Source organism: Phascolarctos cinereus, unplaced genomic scaffold, assembly GCF_003287225.1.
Source record: "Phascolarctos cinereus isolate Bilbo 61053 unplaced genomic scaffold, phaCin_HiC Scaffold_726;HRSCAF=1367, whole genome shotgun sequence".
Lineage (NCBI taxonomy): Eukaryota > Metazoa > Chordata > Mammalia > Diprotodontia > Phascolarctidae > Phascolarctos > Phascolarctos cinereus.
In genome coordinates, this window is record NW_027556098.1 from 166498598 (window position 1) to 166518340 (window position 19743).

The window sequence follows — 19743 nt, forward strand, 5'->3', positions numbered from 1 at the left end:
GCATGATAGCACATTAAGGAACAATTTCTTTCCTTTCTTCTTCTAAAAACCAGTCACATGTTTTATTTAGTCCTGTGATCTCAAAAATCAACATGAAAGGGAGAAAAATTAAGAGGATGGAAGTAAGCATCACCTCTTGATCATTAATACAAAAAAATCTAGACTTTTGGCTTTTCTTTCCATTCTTGATTCTAGTTACTGACTTTGAAGCAACAAAAAAGTCCCACTATTTATATTTTATACATATATACATACATATATATATATACACATGTAAAATATATACATCTTAAATTTTATTAAACAGCATTATCTGTAATTATATTAATTACATTTCTTAAAATGTACCTTTTTAAGAGACAAAATATAACTGTATTCATTTCCATCAGGCCAGGTGAGTAAAAATTAGTCAGGAACCTCATGAGATTTTCTGTATATTGTACTACTGGGGAGAGGAGTATGGAAGAAGGAAATCAGAGTTCCACAATGAGCTTTCTGCTAAAAAAGGTTGTCTATCTAAGGAAAGACGTCCTCATTTTTTAAGGTATGATAATCCCCATAGCTTAAAAAAATTAATGCCTGTTCTTTTCTCAAAGACACTCTCATATAAAAATATCTAGCTCCCCGAAGACATTAATCACAATAACCCAGTGAAGCAAGGTACGTAAATTTATGTTCATTTCCCCCAGTCATATATGTATGTGTATATATGTATACATAAATACTACACGGAGATGTTAATTGATATGCTATCAAATTTAACAACATATGAGCTATAGACCACTTAATTTTAGGAGAAGAAGGTTTCAGGATCCAACTACATACATTCTTCCTCTTGAATTTTGAAAAGGTTTACTATATGCCACATTGACTCACCTTTTATAGGTCCTACTTCAATGCAAAAGTAGAATAAAACCATGAAATGAAATCAGTTCCACGTAAAGTGATCTCATGATTCTGATCCCTAATCTTACTTGTCAATTAGATTGCGTAACTTCCACTTCCCCAACCCTCAGATCTTTTTGCAGAGAACAGCTTGGTTAGCTGCACAGTAATCTAACCAAAAAGCATGCCAACATGGCAGTAGCGCCCTGGCAAACCAGGAAGAGTATGTCTTGAAGGAGAGTTTCCACATAAGCAATAAAAGAATCTTTTTTCAGTTTGTGAATGTATTGCATAGCTAAAAGACATAACATGCTTTCCATTCTATATGATGATAGACCAGTAGAAATAAATAGAGGGGCTCTCCAAGAAGAGGGTTGGCCATGCCTGAGGTCTAACACTTTTTCCAAATCCTCTGATGCTTGTCTGAGCAGACAGACAGACGATGCTTAAAGCAAGGATTCAAACTGAATGGAATACTCATCCAGGTTAGAGGACATCTTTATTATTTTGTTTTGTTCTAGTGCAGTAGTTTGAGAAACTACACCAGATCCAATTCTACTTCAAACTCGCTCCCTAGACTTTTTTAAATTTTGATTCAATTTGTAATTTCTCCTTAATGAAAAATAACAAATTTCTGTGATCAGAAAATTGGTGAGATTCATTCTAATTTGGAGTTTGGTTTCACTTTAAATCAAATCCTTGCTCAAAAAACGTTTTGTTGTTGTTGTTTCCTGAAGAGTTAGAAGCTAAACTGGGACAGACAGAAGGATAAACAATTGTAAAGTGGCTAAAAAATGAAACACGATGTGAAGAATCCTTACTGTGAACACTTTCACATAAGAATAGTAATCGCTTAATTTATCTGTTTTATAAAGTTATTTGTATTCACTGTATTTTCTTTAAACAAAAGAAACTTATTCTTCAGTTTGATAAATAAATTATAAATGTGTAGTCAGCATAACTAAAGTGCCATTAATAAAAAGGACTGTGTATCCTGAAGACCCCAATATACTAAATAATGAAAATATCTTAGATGTTCCCAAATTAATGATCAGTGTCACTTCATGATGATTACAAAATAGTCATTTTTATTTAATCATGCAGTTCATTTGGATTTGATGCTATATTAATGCTACACTCTGCAAATTATCCAGGGAACAGGCCAGAATTCTTTTTTTAATCTCCGTGTCTACTTTAGTGGATCCAGAGAAAGAACATGTTCCTTACACAGCCAAATTCATTAACAATTTTTAGCTCTTTCTATACAGCTGATGATTTTCCAGAGATTTGGACCTGTTGCAGCTGTCATATCTAAAAAATCTTGAATTTTAGGTATCATCTATGACACCTATAAGACAAGACAGTAATACAAGCAGCATGGCACCATCACCATTAGCAACATAACTCCAATAGAAGAGGACGTGCAGAGGCTAAGTAGCAGCAGCAGCATATCATATTAGCATTTATATAGCACTTTAAAGTTAGCAAAATTCCTTACATATGTCAACTCATTTGACCCTCACAACAATCCTGTAAAGTGGGTGGTGTTATCCTCATCTTATAGATGAGGTCAAGAGATTTGCCCAGAGTTACACAGCTAGTGGAGCAGAATTTGAATTCAGGTCTTCCTGATTCCAAGGCCCTGACTCTACCCGCTGTGCTACTTAGCTGAAACATGATACAAAAGTACAGCAAAGTGACACAGCTATAATAAACTGCTAGGCACTGAGCACTTAAAATTGGGATAACTTGACCCCAACCAGAGATTGCCTTATTCTGAAAATTAGCTCTTTCTCCAAGTCAAAGATTAATACTGTGATTGGGCAGAGGAAAACAAGCTACCTTGGGTTGGTACTCACTGGCTCAGCATCCAGTGTTGGCACCACTCTGACTGTGGTACCCTGGTTCACCTGCTGACTACGCCCATTCATCGGATGAATGCCTACCATGTACTTCAAATCTTCCCAATGACTATATTTCAAATGAGTTAACATACATAAGGTACTTTGCAAACATTAAAGTGCTATATAAATGCTACATACAATAGTATACAAGTTCCTCACCGATTATGTCCTACTTTCAAAACTTAGTGTCTTCATGACTGTGTTCCCAATATCTATTGATCAATTTTTTCTAATAACTGCCCACCCATCTGGACCACCTTCAATTACCCATTGCTTGGAACTCTATTGGAAAGACAAGCAAGCCTGTAATTTCTCCTAATGGCACCTCCTGGCTGTCCTCTCTCATTCAAATGTCAGATCTGTCTTCTAATTCACATTCCCACGTGCTTAGCCAGAAAAGAAATGAATGCTGAATGTGCTCCTGTGTTCAGAACTCTGGCTTTCACCTAACAATATGGTTCTGCTCTTGGGATAAAACTAGAATTACAATGGCTCAGACCATGAATAGGAGTTTTCTATTGAGAAATATATCGAGTATAACAGACAAGCAGTATGACCTAATTGGCTAAAAAAATCATAAGTAATGCTTGTATGGAAGTCTGATCAGAAGTACAATCAGGGAAGAGATGAACCTGGACAGATGCTAACCAAGACAAAGGGGGAAAGAGAAAAGAAGAAAGGACAATTCTCCAAGCACAGCATAGGAAATAAGAGAATTATTGTAATTTTCAAAAGTGGGCACCGATGAGTGGACAAATAGGAAGGCAGTGAAATGTTATGTCACTAAAGGAGTATGAGAAGTGGAAAGAGGAAAAGAAAAAGATGAGGTGACACCTTCATGTGACTGCGGACATGATTCAGTGACAAAGATTCCTTTGTGGATCAGAACTTTGTGGTTTAAGCAAGTTGGCCTCCTCATTTCCTCAATAAACTCCGCTGAACTGTTACATCAAATGTTCGTATACTGAAACATTCAAGATGTGTCTATAGAAAAGGAGAACAGGACTAACATCTACCTTAAGCCATGACTAGGGACCCTGGCATAAGGAAGAAGTAGGACTTGATAACAACAGTGCCAAGATAAGGATGAGGTGAACAAGGAACAAAGAAGAAAGGAGGGGAAAGGAGGGGAAGGAAAAAACATGAGGAGCATACATTTCCCATCTTGGATAGCTTTTCTCAATAGCTCCCTTAATGATAGCCAAGGAGCCAAGGCCTATCTACCATATCACCTCAATCTCAGAGACTAGCCTCTATTGCCAATCCTCACTATTTCCCAATGAATATGTTATAAACAGCCTCATTGATAGTCAGGAAACACCAGTAGCATCCCCATGACTGGCAAGAATCTCTTCTTCATGCCATCACAGATTCCAGAAAGTTACAACTCCTCTACTTCTATAACCTAACTAACCAGACCCTAATCTACCATCACAAAGATACCCATCTGGAAGATCGTCTTGACTTACATCTTGCCACTGGATTTCGATGTCTCTGGGAGGAGAGAATGAGGCAGACAGCTCTGCAAAGCTCTGCCTCTCTTAAATCCAATGATGTGCCAAATCAAGACAGCACCCCTTTTTAAGAACAAAGGTCTACCAACAACCAAACCCTATTAGTGCCCTGAGAAGAGATCACACCTAGTTCAGAACAGGGGTTCTTAACCTGGAATCATGAACTCCCTTGGATAGATTTCAGGGCATCTAAAAATTTGAATGAGAAAATAAATACATCTTTACTGTCACTCATCTCTAACTGAAATTCAGTATTTTCTTCAATTATAATTTTAATGAAACATTATTCACAGGCTTTACCAGATTGCCAAAGGGGTCCAGGTAACAAAGCTGGTTAAAAACTCCTCCTCTAGAAGCATCTTCTGAAATGACTGGGTCTCAATAACAATGGTCTCCCAATAGAGTTAGCGTTGTCTATTAGACATACAGGACCAAATCCAGTGGTTCCCTGAAACTACCAAGCCCTAACTACTGAACAACCTAGAATTGTAATGAAACCCTTAGAGTTTAAGCATTTAACAACGCCCTTTTTTGTTGGTCCCACAGATTATAGATACAATTTCTAAACCCTAAAATTCAACAAAGGAACATGAAAACTAGCTGTTACCAAGCCTTCCTTTGAAGCTCTTGAACATGTGATAACTGCTCAGAAGGCCCTCCAAAGTAACCTACGTACTAAATCAATTAAAGTTCCATATGGGCAGAGTTACTACTAAGGATACCTCATCTCTTAATGCCTGATGCAGAAACACGGATCTACTAATACTCCAAATTCAGCCATTAATGCTGGAACCAGAACTTCCTCCCATGGGGCCAAATCTTACTAAGTGGATCACAGTACCAATGGTAAAAAATCATTACAACTTTACTGCCCAAGGCCAAGGCAAAAAGTTGTACATGCATACAAATAATCTCTTAGGCATAAAAGAAATCCAGAGGTAGATCTAGGTAACACTATGCATGACATAAGTACCATTTTAGAGCCAAACAAGAATGAAAAACATAAGAAGAAACATATTCTACACACTTTGCTTCCCATGCTGCTACGTGGAAGAAAAATGATATTAGTGGAATCCCTAGCTATCAAAACACCTGGAATTGACCACTTGCCCTGTAAAGGCAAAAGGGAAATCAAACACCCAGTACCAGTTATGGCATTCAAAGATCTACTCCCCAAAAGATTTCACCCATGAAGAGGAATGGACAGGTTCTACTCAGTATTTACTCCTTACCTATTTGCTAAAGAACTTTTCTTACCCAGGGAAATTAGACAAGACCTGGTAATTCTACTATCCTTATAGTAGGTGATTAAAATAAATGAATGAATGAATGAATGAATGAATAAATAAATGAGCAAAATGAATAAATAAATAAATGCCTCCTGACTTCTGAGGTCAGTAGGTATCTTCAGCAATTCTGATCATCAGCATGGGGTTCCAGAACTGTGGCAACAATCACTAAGAAAAACATGAAAGGCTTTAGAATATGTAACATGTAAAATTTGCAATGAAGGTTCAGGGATCCTAAAACCATGTTCTGATGCTTATTCCTCTGTAAATATACAGAAGCATGATATATATTTGCTATCTATGAAAAAAATAAAATAAAATAAAATAAAATAAAATACTGAGAATCTACAGTGTACAAGGCCCTATAAAACTCATGCTGTGGGGATGCAAATGTAAGATATGATCACTATAATGTAGGTAGGATAACACTTTTCTTCTTCCCTTCTAAGTTATGCTGGCCATCTTCAAAGGAAATACTGTAATGTTCAGTGTGTCACTTATTCTACTGATCTTATTACTATCACACAATGATAATACAAACTGTGAGTGTCCCCAAAGGCTCTGTTCTTGGCCATTTTCCCTTCTCCCTCTCTACTGTTTCCCTCCATGATCTCACCCTCTTTCATGGATTTAATTATCTCTATGCTAATGATTCTCATGATCTAATTGTCCAGCTCTCTTCTTACCACCAGGCTCACATCTCCAACTGCTTATTGGATATTTTTAACTGGAGGTCATATAGAAATCTTAAACTCATCATGTCCAAAACTGAATTCATTATCTTTCCCCCCAAACACTCCCTTCTTAACTACTCTTTTACTGTTGAGGACACCACTATCCTCCCAGTCACGAAGAACTGAAACCTAGATAACTTCATCAGCTCCTCTCTCTCTCACCCCCCCTATTCAATCCACCATATCCAAGTCCTTCACAAACTGGCACCTTCCTACCTTTCCAGTCTTCTTACACCTTACTCCTCTGCACATACTCTGCAATCCAATGACAAGGGCCTCCTTGCTATGCCTTGCACAAGACACTCCATCTCCTAACTGTAGGCATTTTCACTGACCGTTCTCCATGCTTGGATCTCTTTCCCTTCTTACCTCCACCTCCTGGCTTCCTTCAAGTCTCAGTGATATTTCTTCTGCCTCCCTAATCTTAGTGACTTCCCTGAGATCAACCCCAATTTATTCTGTATGTAACTTGTTTGTATGTAGATGGCCCCATTAGACTGTGAGCTCCTTGAAAGCAGGGTCTGTTTGGTTTTGTTACTTTTCTTTGTATCCCCAACACTTAGCAGAGTGCCTGACACAGAGTAGGCACTAGAAAAATGCTTGGTGACTGACTGAAATGCTGGGGAAAAGAAGTTAGTATGCCAGATTCCACAGTGTGCACCTATCAATACAGTAAAACTTCATTAATTTAGACTCCATTCCTTTAGAATCTGTGGTAATCTGAATTTACGTAGGCTGAAAATGTCTATGAATTATCCATGTTTTAAGTATCTGACAAGCAATTAATGATGTAAGCAAGAGGGAAGTGTTTTATAGCTTAAAATGACATCCCATTTGGAGAGCTTTAACATAGTGTTTGTCTCCAAATCAAAACACTAGTTTCAAATAAAGCACCATATATTCATTGAAATAGGCCAGCCCAGGTAGATCTCTACTTGGAAACACTTTGGCCATTAGCTTGAAAGTAACCATGTTTCATCACGAATATTCTATAGTGTGAACTTTTGCAAATTTATATTGACCTTTCCTTCTAATTAATCTGAATTAGTGAATATTTACCACATTATGCCCTAATTTTCTATTTATGCCTGGTTTAGGCTCCAGTCAAATTTTGCAAGATTCTAAGGTAACTTTAAAAAAAAAAAGCATCTTGGTCATTCCTACTTTTGAAAATATTCTTGCCATTTAAAATCTGCATTATATTCTATGATTATATGCATTTGGAGCCATGTTCTCTAGCATAATTTCAGATTTAGAAAAACTTAATAAAAATTTCCCAATATTCATTATGGAAGGTCCAAATGATTATAAAATGATTAATAAAGCTTTCAGAAAGTTGAGATCTAGGTATGACTAGGCAAAAGCAATTTGACTGATATTAAGTATCAAAATTAGAAAGGTGTCAGAAGATAAATGTAGACTAAATCAAAAACTCATTTATCAATCCCTGGTACCATTTTTCTGGCTCTCTTACCTATCTAACCAGACACATCTCTGATTATATAGGCAGCTAGATGGCACAATGGATAGAGCACTGCACCTAGAATCTGGAAGAACACCTGAGTTCAAATCTGGCCTTAGATACTTCTTAGTTGTGTGACCCTGAACAAGTTATTTAACCTGCTTGACTCGGTTTCCTTTTCTATAAAATGAGGCTAATAATAATAATACCTACTTAAGGTTGTTGTGAGGATCAAATGAGATAACAATTGCAAAGTGCTTAGCCCATGCCCAGCACAAATTAAGCAATATATGTTAGCTATTATATGACCACTAACACATGCAAAAAAAAGGTATAGCATGCTAGAAAGAAATGTTAAACAGGATCAGACTACCTGAGCTGGAGTAAAGAGACAGAAAGAACGGTTGGTTTACAGAGTGCCTGGCACACAGTAAACTCTAAAAGTTGTTTGTTGACTGAATCCCTGTTTGGAAGGGGCTTTGACTCTGTCAAGATTTTGATAACTTTTTACTCCTAAATACACCTGCCCTACACTTACTATCTGGGGGACCCTGGGCAAGTCACTTAGCCCTGTTTGCCTCAGTTTTGTCATCTGTAAAATGCCTCCCCTGTAAAATTAGCTGGAGAAGGAAATAGCAAACCACTCCAGTATCTCTGCCAAGAAAACCCCAAATGGGGTCACAAAGAGTGAGACATGATCTAAAACAACTGAATACACAAAGTACACCTGCCCTAAGGAAATCAATGTATGAATCACTCCTTAACTTTATACATCAAGAACTAGCACTATGAAACTCACTAAAAAGTAAACTAAGGGATGGGGCTGACTAAAAATGGATGTTTTGCTTCCTACTGTGAATAACTTCAAGTAAGTGGACCACTGCAGTTTAAGGTTTCAGAAGGTAGTTTCAGGTGGGAATACAAATTAGATATACTATAATGAAATAAAACGCAAATATCACCATCACCAAGGAACTACCGAGACAAAAGTGCCCTATGTTAAAAAAAAAAAAGAGAGAGACAGACAGACAGACAGACAGAAATGTATTAGAGCAAGACAGGATACCAAAAAATTTCCAATACCAGAATTAACCAAAAATTACCAAGCTCAGTAATAATAAAAACTAATTTATGTAACACTTTAAAGCTTGCATAATATTTGTAACAAAATGTGGAAACACTCCATTAATCATGTGAGCACACTTCACCTTACCTTTCCTTCTGAAAACCTTTACTTTCTACCAACCTGACCATCACTTGGGTTTACAGTAAGGACAATGTACTAGGTATATTCACATAGTGTAGCCTATACTTCCAGGGCCCAATTAGTGCAATAATGAATCTCTGGAAATGGCAGTATGTATTTAAGTTAACATAAAAATTATGTTAAAGATAGGGGCACCTAGGTGGCGCAGTGGATAGAGCACTGGCCCTGAATTCAGGAGGACCTGAGTTCAAATCCGGCCTCAGACCAAACACTTGGCACTTACTAGCTGCGTGACCCTGGGCAAGTCACTTAACCCAATTGCCTAAAAAAAAAAAGAAAGAAAGAAAAAGAAAAAAAAATTATGTTAAATATGGTCACTGGTTCCAGCACAATGGAAACATCCTAAGCAAATTTGAAAAATGTGACCACTTCAAGAGATTCATTATTTCCACTAACCTGGACCTAGCAGTAGTATGTTTTAAGCACAAAAACATAAATTTAGCTTCAGCTATGTCACTTTCATCTATGCAACAGGTCATCTTTATCCATGCCACTCATCATAACTGAAGCCCATAAATGGGTGTTATGTGAAAGAGAAATGTACTCACAACTAGAAATAAAAGGTAAAAGATTCAGAGAGGCAAATTAAGGCTTGATAACCATTAGAGTCCTCTAAAGTGGAATGGGTTATGGAATAGGTAATACATTTTCTCTAACTAGAGGTCTTGAAATGGAGGCTACTCTACCTAGTCCACTAGTCCAGAATGTTGAGAAGGGGATTGTCATTCTGGACAGAAACAAATAATCTGTGAGATCCTTTCCAATTCGAATTCTCTATTTGTGAGTGAAAGCATAATTGCATCAAAGGCATTCACATGATTAACAGGAAAGGTAACAAAATGGAACCCTGTAGTTTTACCACCTAAAGGACAAAATAGGTGAGCAGGATGATTATTAAATAAACAATTGCAATCATCATAGATTATAGTGCTCTGGATTTCTTCTCTGAGAAAGGGTGTTAAAAAAAACTTATAGGGCCATGTTAAAAAGAATGACAGGGAAAAAAGAGAAAGGGAGCAGAGAGATGAGAAAGATACCAATCCAATAGCAAAGGCTAAACAAGAGCCCTAAAAAAAAAATCAGAAATGAGGTCATGTCCCTTGACAAGCATCATTTACATTAAAGACTCCCCCACTTATCTGAATTAATTTCATGTACCTCATTTCATTCAGCTAATTGAAATTTTGCTTTTAGAGTTGGGAAGTGTTTACTTCCACACAATTAGTAAACTGTCCATTTCAAAAAAGATAAAAGGGCCACTCCTCAAACTGCCCTCCCACTAAAAGGATAGGATTGTATTTTTCACAGAAAATTTAGTTGTACAATACTTGAATTTTTTAAAAAAATCATCATGAGAAATTCTAAGAAAAAAGTTGCAATGACTCTTTATAACACCTAGTGTTTTCATTACTTGGCAATTTTGGTGTTCAATACATGGCTACTGTTCTGAAACCAAATTTTAAAAATAGGCCACTAAAGAGTTTGATGACTTCCTTCAATTCAATAACTAGGATCCTATAGAAAACACACACACACACACACACACACACACACACACACACACATACACACAAAGGGGGTCTCTTTTTATGAGCAAGCATTTAAGTGCTTTTAATGAGAATTTACTCTTTAGTATATATAATTACTAATGAACAAATATAGGGCCATTAAATTCAGTCCTTTATAGTGCCATTAAACTTCTAAGTGTAAGAAAAATAAAATAATGTATATATATTAATCATGTATTCAAGAAAAAAAAACTGAAGGGATACAAAGTGTGAAAGTCCGAAGGAAAAGAAAGAAAAAAAGCTGCACCTCCTTTTCTACATTAACAAATGAAATGCAAATGCTTTGTCAAATGATTAGTGAATCATTGTTTAAACATGTGTCTGTTCAGGCAAAGGATCTCTACCACAGTACAATAACAAAGAAAAGATTTAACTTTTTTTCTTAATCTGAATCCTAAATTGCTACATCAGTTTTTTTTCCACTTTGGCAATTAGTGATGGCTATAGTTAAATCATATTCTGACTTGACTACTAAAATATATAAGCATGTGTGTGTGTATGTAAAGTAATATTATAGATAGCTAGCTATATCTACACACAAATATACCAATAATAATTCATATCTACAAAATTAAGATAAGATAGAAGACTTGAACTATTTCTAAAGCACACAAGGTAACACATTTCAAATCCTCCAATTACCACTGAGATTAAGGAAAAGCACTGATTAAGAATGGATCAACTGGTGGTCTGAAATCTCCTATATATTAAAAATGTCAGTACTGTTAATTTTGCAGTAATGTTTGTATTGGAAAATCAAAAGGAATGAATATAGTCTAATCACGAGGACCCAGTGTAACCCACTTTGGATGACTCAATCCAATCACTGCACAGATCACTAAACAGAATTACCACTGATTTTGTTAGCCCAACCTGGAGCCATTTCTTTGGATTGCAAGGACCATTGAATAATGGGTGTGGCCAAGGTACTTTCCAAGCGAAATTCTTGAAAACTTTCCTCAATTAAAAACAAATATAAACGAATGATCCTAACCATACAGTCAATAAAAGTGGGGTTAAGATTTGCCTACAAGAAAGGAATAGGGAAAAGAAAATTCCTTAAAGCTGAAAAAGCTTTTTAGAAGCCCTCACTTATATAATAGTGGTTTTTGGTTAAAGAACATCAACATTTAGCATGGCAGATCAAATAAGTAATAAAACTAAAAAGGAAACAATGCAACATTATGCAAGTATAATAAAATGCAACAGTTTTATGCTTACATTAAAACCAAATGAAGATATTTCAATACTCCAGGCATACTTCTACCTATCTTTCCCTTTCTCTGTCTCCAGTGTAGGCTCCTCATCCTCCTTATTCTTCTTCACTCACTTCTTCTATCCCTTAGTGTATCTTTTGACAATTACACTCTTTTCTTGGTGATTTTACCCACTCCCACGGCTTCAAATATTATTCCTAAGAAGGTGATTCCTATAGCTACATGTCAACCTCCTATCTTTCCACAGCACTCTAGTCTCAGATTTCCTTATGCTTGCTTCAAGTCTGCATTTGGATGCCCTACTAACGGCTCAAAATGACTTTGTCCAAAATCTTGCCCACTCTCAAAAGCTAGCCTTTTCCCTTTCTGACACCAGTTTCTCTATTTCTATTTTATTTACCATTATTCTTCCAGTGATCAGTTTCATAACCTCAAATTCATGTTACACCTCTCTCTTATTTATTTTGTATATCCAGTTGCCAAGACCTGCCTATTCTACCTCTGCATTTTCGTCTACCCCTTCCTTTTAATCCCATTGCAACCTAATTCATGCCTGCTTTCATATCTTGTCACCTAGACTGATAAGAGCCTTCTAAACAGTCTGCCTGACCCCATGTTTCTCCCCTCTTAAATCTATCTTTCAAGTTGCTACCTGAGTAACCTTTAAAATGCAGCATTCTGATCATATCAATCCTCTACCAAAAAAACCTTCAGTAGCATACTCTTGCCTCTTGAATTTTTAAACTACAAACTGCCAACTCTAGCATTCAAGGCCCTCTGCCAATGATCTACTCTTCCCCTTCATTCATTCTTTGAAGATTATTTTCTCCCCTTATATTACTTAGTATATTACTTTGTTCAATATTACTTACTACACTTATGGCTTACAGTGTAAATAGAGCATTATGTTAGGCCCTGGGGTGAAACAAAGCTTAAATGAGGCACACTCTTCTCAATTCAATAAGCATTTATTAAGCACCTACTGTGTGCTAGGATGGTGCTAGGGATACAAAGATAAAATAAAAAGTGTCTGAGTTCATATCATACAACAGAAAACAAAAGTACACTGTAAGTTTATTGACTGTTTGGTAAATACAAAATACATAAAAAGTAATTACCAAGAAGGCAGCAAAGGTCTAATATGAAGATCAGCTTATTATTAAGGAAAGAGGGGTTCCAGAGAGCACAATGGAAGAATAAAATGGGAACACCAAGATAGGGCTGCCACGGAAGAGCATGAGAAAACAATGAGGGTGTTTTCAGTGAAGGGAGTCTCAGCCTAGCCAGCTTACAACTTATTCTAAGTGGATCCCATAGGGCATTAGATTGTTACTCCTTGCATAGTTGCAAGGGTAAGGTTGATTTAATTATCAGTCCCTAAAATTGGATTATCAATCACTGAGATTAGATTGACTATCAACCCCTCAGGTAGAAAAGGGTTGGGGGATGGGAAGTACACCAGCAATGGCAGGGCAGATGCCCAGTTCCTGGTCCTGCCTGAGAATCCAGGCAAGGATCAATAGGGTAAGACACACAGATAAACATGAATCCCCTTAATAAAAAGATTTGTTCTGTGTTCTGAGGTTTGGATTCTGTCAAAAGGCCTCACTTAAGGACCTAGAGTGCCACATATGGCCTTGAGGCCCCAGGTTCCCCACCCCTGTTCTAAGGGGAAGATTATTACCAAACTGAGGTTTTAGTTGAAAAAAGGCTCATGAAAGAGATGGCATCTATGCTGAGTTCTAAAAATTGGGTAAGAATTTAGCAGATTTTAATTTAGAATTTAACATGTAACAAAGGAGGAGGAGCATTCCATGCACAGGGAACGGCATTATTTGGGAATCATTTCTATAAATAAGTTGATTGGGGATGTGGGAATTAATAACATTGCCAAGGAAGAGAACAAAAATGAGAAGAGGACCAGTTTTAAGCTGAGAAGAGAGTGAGGAACCAGAAAAGAAAAATAGGAGAGGTTAGATTAGAGAGGTAAAACATAGAAGCAGCAGGGTGTAGTGTATTTGATTGACACCAAGGTAAGTGAAAGGATATACGGGTGTGGTTGAGTGTCAAAAGCTAAAGAAAGGGTAAGGACGGGGGAGAAGGGGAAGGGAAGAGAGACAGATAGACCCACTGAATATGAGTCAGAGAACCTGGGTTTGAATTCCAGCTCTGCCCCTTACAACTTGTGTAACCTCTCTGGCCTCCAGTTTCCTCATCTTCAAAATGAGGAGACTGGCTCAGACCAGTGGTGCCAAAGTCAAATGAAACAAGGCCATTCACTAATCCTTTATTAGTGCAGTAGAAGGCAGAAGAGTAGATATGAATGTGTAAGTATATGAGGGAAGGTTTTGAAAATGGACACTGCAGTCAAAATTGACTAGTCTTCACCCCTCATTTCTATGCTATTCTCTCCCATCATCATCATCCCTTTTGTTCCATGACCCCCATGCCTAGAATGGTGCCAACTCCAATGCCAATTATTGAGACCTTTCCTTTCCTTCAAGGCCCAATTCAGGATCCATCACCTCCACTAAGGACGCCTAAATGAAAGTTTTCCCCCCTCCTAAATTTCTCATAGTACATTTCCAAGATATCTATTTTGCATTTATCACTCACTGCCCAATGTCAATTATTTAAACATGTACCCTCCTTATCTATTAGACTGTAAAGTCCTTAACACAGACTGCTATAGATATTTTTGTATTTTCAGGGCCTTGAACATATTAGCTACTTAGTATTAGTTGAATTAATTATACTTCCATAGAACCTTTTATCCTAATGAATTCCAGTCACATAGAGAACTGTAATATCCCTGAAATCAACATATCACATTTATTAAGCACCTACTATGAGCCAAGCACTGTGCTCTCAAGACTCTTTCAGGGTATAAAATGACTATTTCTGAACCAAGAACATAAATATAAATAACTGAAGAAATGAAAAATACTCCATATTACAACCGAAAATATCATGTTATAACTGAAAAGGCAAAGATATGTTTAATTTGGCAGAGTATAAACATTTCCAAGATACAAACTGTTTATACTTGGATCTGTGGCATCAACTAGGTTCAAATAATAAGCAGAAACTACATCTACAAAGTAGAAATCAAATTGGAGATGTGTAGATTAACTGGTTGATTTTATGGGTGTAGTTAATCAAACCAGAAAATTCAGTCAAAAAAAGCCTCCACTTCTGGTTTAACTATCAATCCATTTCTGATTAATCCACTAATCAAATCAAGCAGATATAGATAACTGCCAGGCTCCTGCCAATATAACTGTGTGGCCTTAACTTTTCTGCACTTTTCCTCTTGTATACAATGAGCAGGTTGGACTGGATAATCTTTTCATTCCCAATGGCACCAAAAAGTCTATGGTTCCACTATAAGGAAAATTATGTGCTTAGATTTCAGGGTGGTAGTAAGAAGCTATTTTAAATTATTTCTCAAATTGGTAGACTACAAAGATAATAATGTCCTACCTTATCTCATATGGTCTAGCTTACCTATTTGTTTTCTAGTTTATTAAAATAATTTCATGATTCAAGCTCTAGTCCTCCACTCTCAGTGTAAAACACATTTATTAAGTATAAGACCTTAAGCAAAATGTATTTTTAAAGGGGATGGGCAGTGGGAAGGGGAGGAGTGGGAACTGAGGAGAATCTATTCTACTTCAGGCATAAGATGCTCTAATTAAAATTCAATATTGTACTTAGTATGTGGATTCCTACATGAAACTCCTGTCATGGTTAAGGCTTAAGGTTAAACAGGTTAATAGAGTCCAATAAAACGGTTCTATTGAATTATACTGAACCACTTTGCAACATAAAGCTGCAATCCGCAGCTCCTTTACCTGACCACTGGGCTGAACTTTAAAATTAAATTAATGGGTGGCACGAAATAACTAGGAAAAGTTAGGAACATGAGAGCTGAATAGAGGAATCCACCCTGGGTTGGAAATTACTATTAAACAGGAGTGTTTAGATTCGAACTGTGATGCAGAAGGAAAAAAGGCACTAAGTCCACGTTCTGGAGCTAGCATCTCTCAAGGCTGTGGGCTTATGAATTATCTTAAATTAAACATGCCCTCTTCTGCAATTCTCCAAAACCATAAAGCTTCGTTTATCTGCAAGAAAACTACTTCAGGATAGATAGATAAATACTTTATTAGCTAACCTTCCCTATTGCATTCATTGCTGTATTTATCTGTGCGCAGCACTAGAGGTTTTTTTTTTAAACAAAAGGAAAAGCAAAATAAAAAACACACAGCTTGCTCATTCAAACTGTTTCCCTGATCTCTAACCAAAACAAGAAGGTGGCCTCGCCCAGATTCGCAAAATCTTTTGAATTCTTGAGAGAGAAGGGCAGGTGGAGTACAGTGACAGTGAAATCTACTTCGAAGAGCTTCAAGTCGCCAGTCAATCGATTGGACGGCACGTGCTTCCTGGTGAATAACTACAGTAATCTCCACGAGTTGTGTTTCGGAAGAGAACGCATCTTTGGGGAGCCTAGCTCTCTGGCAAAAAGGTGCGCCTCCTTTTAAAACCTATTTATTGGCTTTCTTCCAACCTGCCTCGATAAAATAGGCATTCCCCTCCCAGGCATCCGCGCCCCCCTTCCCCGCCTGGGGGGGGGGGCCAGCCAGCAGAGCTCGCAGATTTGAGTGGGCGGCCCCGACGCACACCCTTCTTCCCATCCGGTCCCCACAGCTCTACTCCGGCTCCTCTTCAACCTAGTGGCTAGCAGAGCTCCGCGTCAATTTCCACAGGAGCTGCCCCGCGCTCCCATGTCAATTTCAACAGGAGCTGCCGGAGTTCCCGTGTCAATTTCAACAGTGGGGACTGCCGGAGCGCAGCCGGAGCTCCCGAGTCTCCTTCAACCCTACGGCTGTCAGAGAGTCTGGGGGGGGCGGGGTACAGGGGCTCGGAGGGGGGGTGCAGGAGCCCGGCAGAGACTGGAGCTCAGACTGGCAGCTGCGCCGCGCCGCCGGGCTTTAAACAAGGGGAAGTGCGTGTGTTGAGAAGGACGGAGGAAGAGGGACGTTTAAAACCGAAACAAAAAAAAATTTTAAGTTGCAAATGGTTATTTATGAAAGAAAAAGAAAAATCGAAGAGGGCGGAGGGTGAGGGAGGGAAGGGGAGGTTAAAATGCAAACCTTTTTTTTCCCCTCCCTTCAAGAACGGAGAAGGTGGGGGGTGCAGCAAGTTGCAGGGGGGCCCACGCAGCACCTCCCTCCCCAACTCTCTGCACCTGGGATTAGTGGCGCACAGCCCCAGCTCCGCCTCCCCCTCCCCCTCCCTCCCCCCCCATGGCGCGCCCCTCCTCGGGGAGCTCCAAACTGCGCGCCCCGCCACGCTCCCGTGGGGAGGGGAAGGTGGGAGGGAGGGGGGGAGGAGGGGCAGATCCTCCTTCGTTCCCTCCCCCGCTAGTCGCGAGCCCTGATCCCGGCGCGCACGCACTGCCCCGCGCTGCTTCCACCCACCAGCCCGGAGCCTACTTACCTCCTCCTCCTCCTTCTTCTCCTCCTCCTCCTCCTCCTCTCTCCCTCCTGACCACCGGCCGGGGCCCAGCAAGGCGACGCGCCGACGCCGCGGCTCCCCCCTCCCCTCCAAGCTGCTCCCCCCCCCCCCCAGCCCGCGCCGCAGCCTCCTGGCACGTACGGAAGAGGCTCCGCCTCTCCTCCCTCCAGCCCGGCTCCGGCCCGGCCCCTCCTCTCTTCTCCTCTCCTTCCCTCTCCTCTTTCCTCTCTCCCCTCCCCGCCAGCCCCTTATCGCTCTCCCTAGAGGGCTGTCTCGGTCACCCCCGCCTCTGCTTGCTGACCTCCCTCCCACTCACCTTCCTAACTTCCTCTGCTCCCCTCCCCATCGCTTCTTTCCGTCCTTGCTCAGCCTATTTTCCTTTCTCACACCCACTCGGCCCTCCCTTAGCTCTGACCTCTCTTCTCTGGGGCTTCCTCCCGAGAGCCTCCCCACTCTTTTCTCTCTTTTTCTCTCCTTCTTGCCCTCTCTCCGTCTTTCCTTCTCTCCTTCTTTTCCTCTCTCCTCCCCCCCAATCTTCTCTTTCCAGATTGGCTTTCTAATTCTTCAATAAAATATTCCTTCTTAATCATTCCCATCGGAATAATCCCAAAGCTTTCTCTCCCCACCTCCTCCAGGTCCACTACTGACAGTTTTGTTTTAAGCTGCCAAACATAAATTCTCTAAGGCCCTTCTCTTCTGACTACTTCTTCCTGGCCCTGTTCACTCCTCTCTTGTCCTCATTACTCTTTGTTGTTGTTTTCAGTCCAGGTACCTCTTTTTGACCCTTCATGTCTGCTTATAATGCCTTGGGTTTCTTTTTCTTACCCCTGCAGTGGTTTGTCTGCCAATTAGTAAGCTTCTTAGCTCTTCCCCCCGCCCCCCGTTTGATACTATTTTGTTATTCAGGTTGTATCTATAAATTGTAGTAAAGAAGTTTACTTTTCCCCAAAAAGGATGCTTCACAACATCCTTGTGAAATAATTAGGGAGGGTTATTCCCATTTCACATAGGAGGAGAAAAGTATGGGATCATAAGATTTAGTGCTGAAAGGAACCTTTGAAATGGTCTTGTTACTAAACGCTAGTACAACACTCATTTTCATGAATAAAATCTGGGGAAGAAAGGGTGAGATGACTGGCCTAAGGTGTTGCAGCTTGAAAATAGTAGATGGATAGCATGCCAACAGGATATCTAGTTGGTTGAAGGTCATGCTAAGGAGCTTAAACTTAGTTAAATGGGCATCAAATGATCTAGGAAAATAAATACACACTCAAAAGCTAGTTCTAACTCTATAAATAAATCCAGCCCTCTTTTAATTATGCCATGCAAATTAAAGCAGTACTAGAACTGATAATCTTTTTTATTCGCAGTGTATTTCTATTTCTTCTCATTACTTCCTCTATAGTCTAATCTATCAATATGCTTTTTGAATTTTCTTAGCATGAAACCTTGTGTTGGTTCTTGAGCCGAATTTCACTGACTTTTTTCTGTCAGCTTTTAATGCATAAAACACAGGATATCGTACCCCTGATCTGCTCTAGACCTCAGTTTTTTCATCTGTAAAGTGAGAAAATTTGTAAGAGTTCTTTCCAGGTCATAAATGTGATGTTGGGGGAGGGTGTGAGAAAAAGCAAAGACAAGTTAATGTTGTCCCTGTCCTCAAGCAAGAATAGGGGAGTAAGACAGGCACATGATATAATACAAGTTGAAATGTGACTATATAAAAGAATATAAAGTGCTATATGGTCACTTCCAGTTGAGGAAGAAGGGAAGAGAAGACACCAGGGAAAGGTGTCTTGGAGATGGTAGCATTTGACATGGGCTTTGAAGTATGTCAACAGAATATCTAGTTGGTTGCCTTGAAGTTCAGCCAAGGAGTTTAGACTTGGTCAAATAGGCAAATGAAATAAAGCTTTTGGATCAGTGTAGTGACTCCATATGAAAGCACTGTTTCAGAAAGGCTAAGCTGAAAGTGATGTGAAGGTTGAGTTGGAAAAAGGAGATACTAAGAACAAGGACTCCAGCTGGAGTCTAGGTATGAAGTTAAAAGGGGATGGAGGCAATAGACCTGAAAAGAAAAGGACGAATTGAGACATACTGTGAGAGAATAAGGAGTGCATTGAATAAAGGATTAAAGTATATCAAGGAGATAAAACTGACTTCAAGTTTTGACACAACAGATGGACATAACTACATAGTCTACATAGTCATGAAATTTTTAAGTTGGAAGGAACTTTAGAGATCATTTAAAAATAAGAAAATAAGCTCAGAGCAAATAAGGAGCTTGGCCATGGTTGGGAATCAATCTATTTAGTGGCAGAGATTGACTGTGATCCCCTACAACATTTTTCTTTCACTGTGAGATGTCATATTTAGTTTAGAT

At 39.0% G+C, this 19743-nt stretch overlaps 1 protein-coding gene across 1 annotated transcript in view; it reads right to left on the reverse strand.

Annotated features, from left to right (window-relative positions):
• Positions 1–17432, reverse strand: part of QTMAN (queuosine-tRNA mannosyltransferase) — a 444567-nt gene extending 427135 nt beyond the window's left edge. Inside the window, exon 1 of the mRNA XM_078146835.1 lies at positions 17343–17432. The gene's annotated coding sequence lies outside the window, so the exon portion shown is untranslated. The remainder of the gene's footprint in view (positions 1–17342) is intronic.
• Between the last annotated feature and the right edge of the window lie 2311 nt (positions 17433–19743).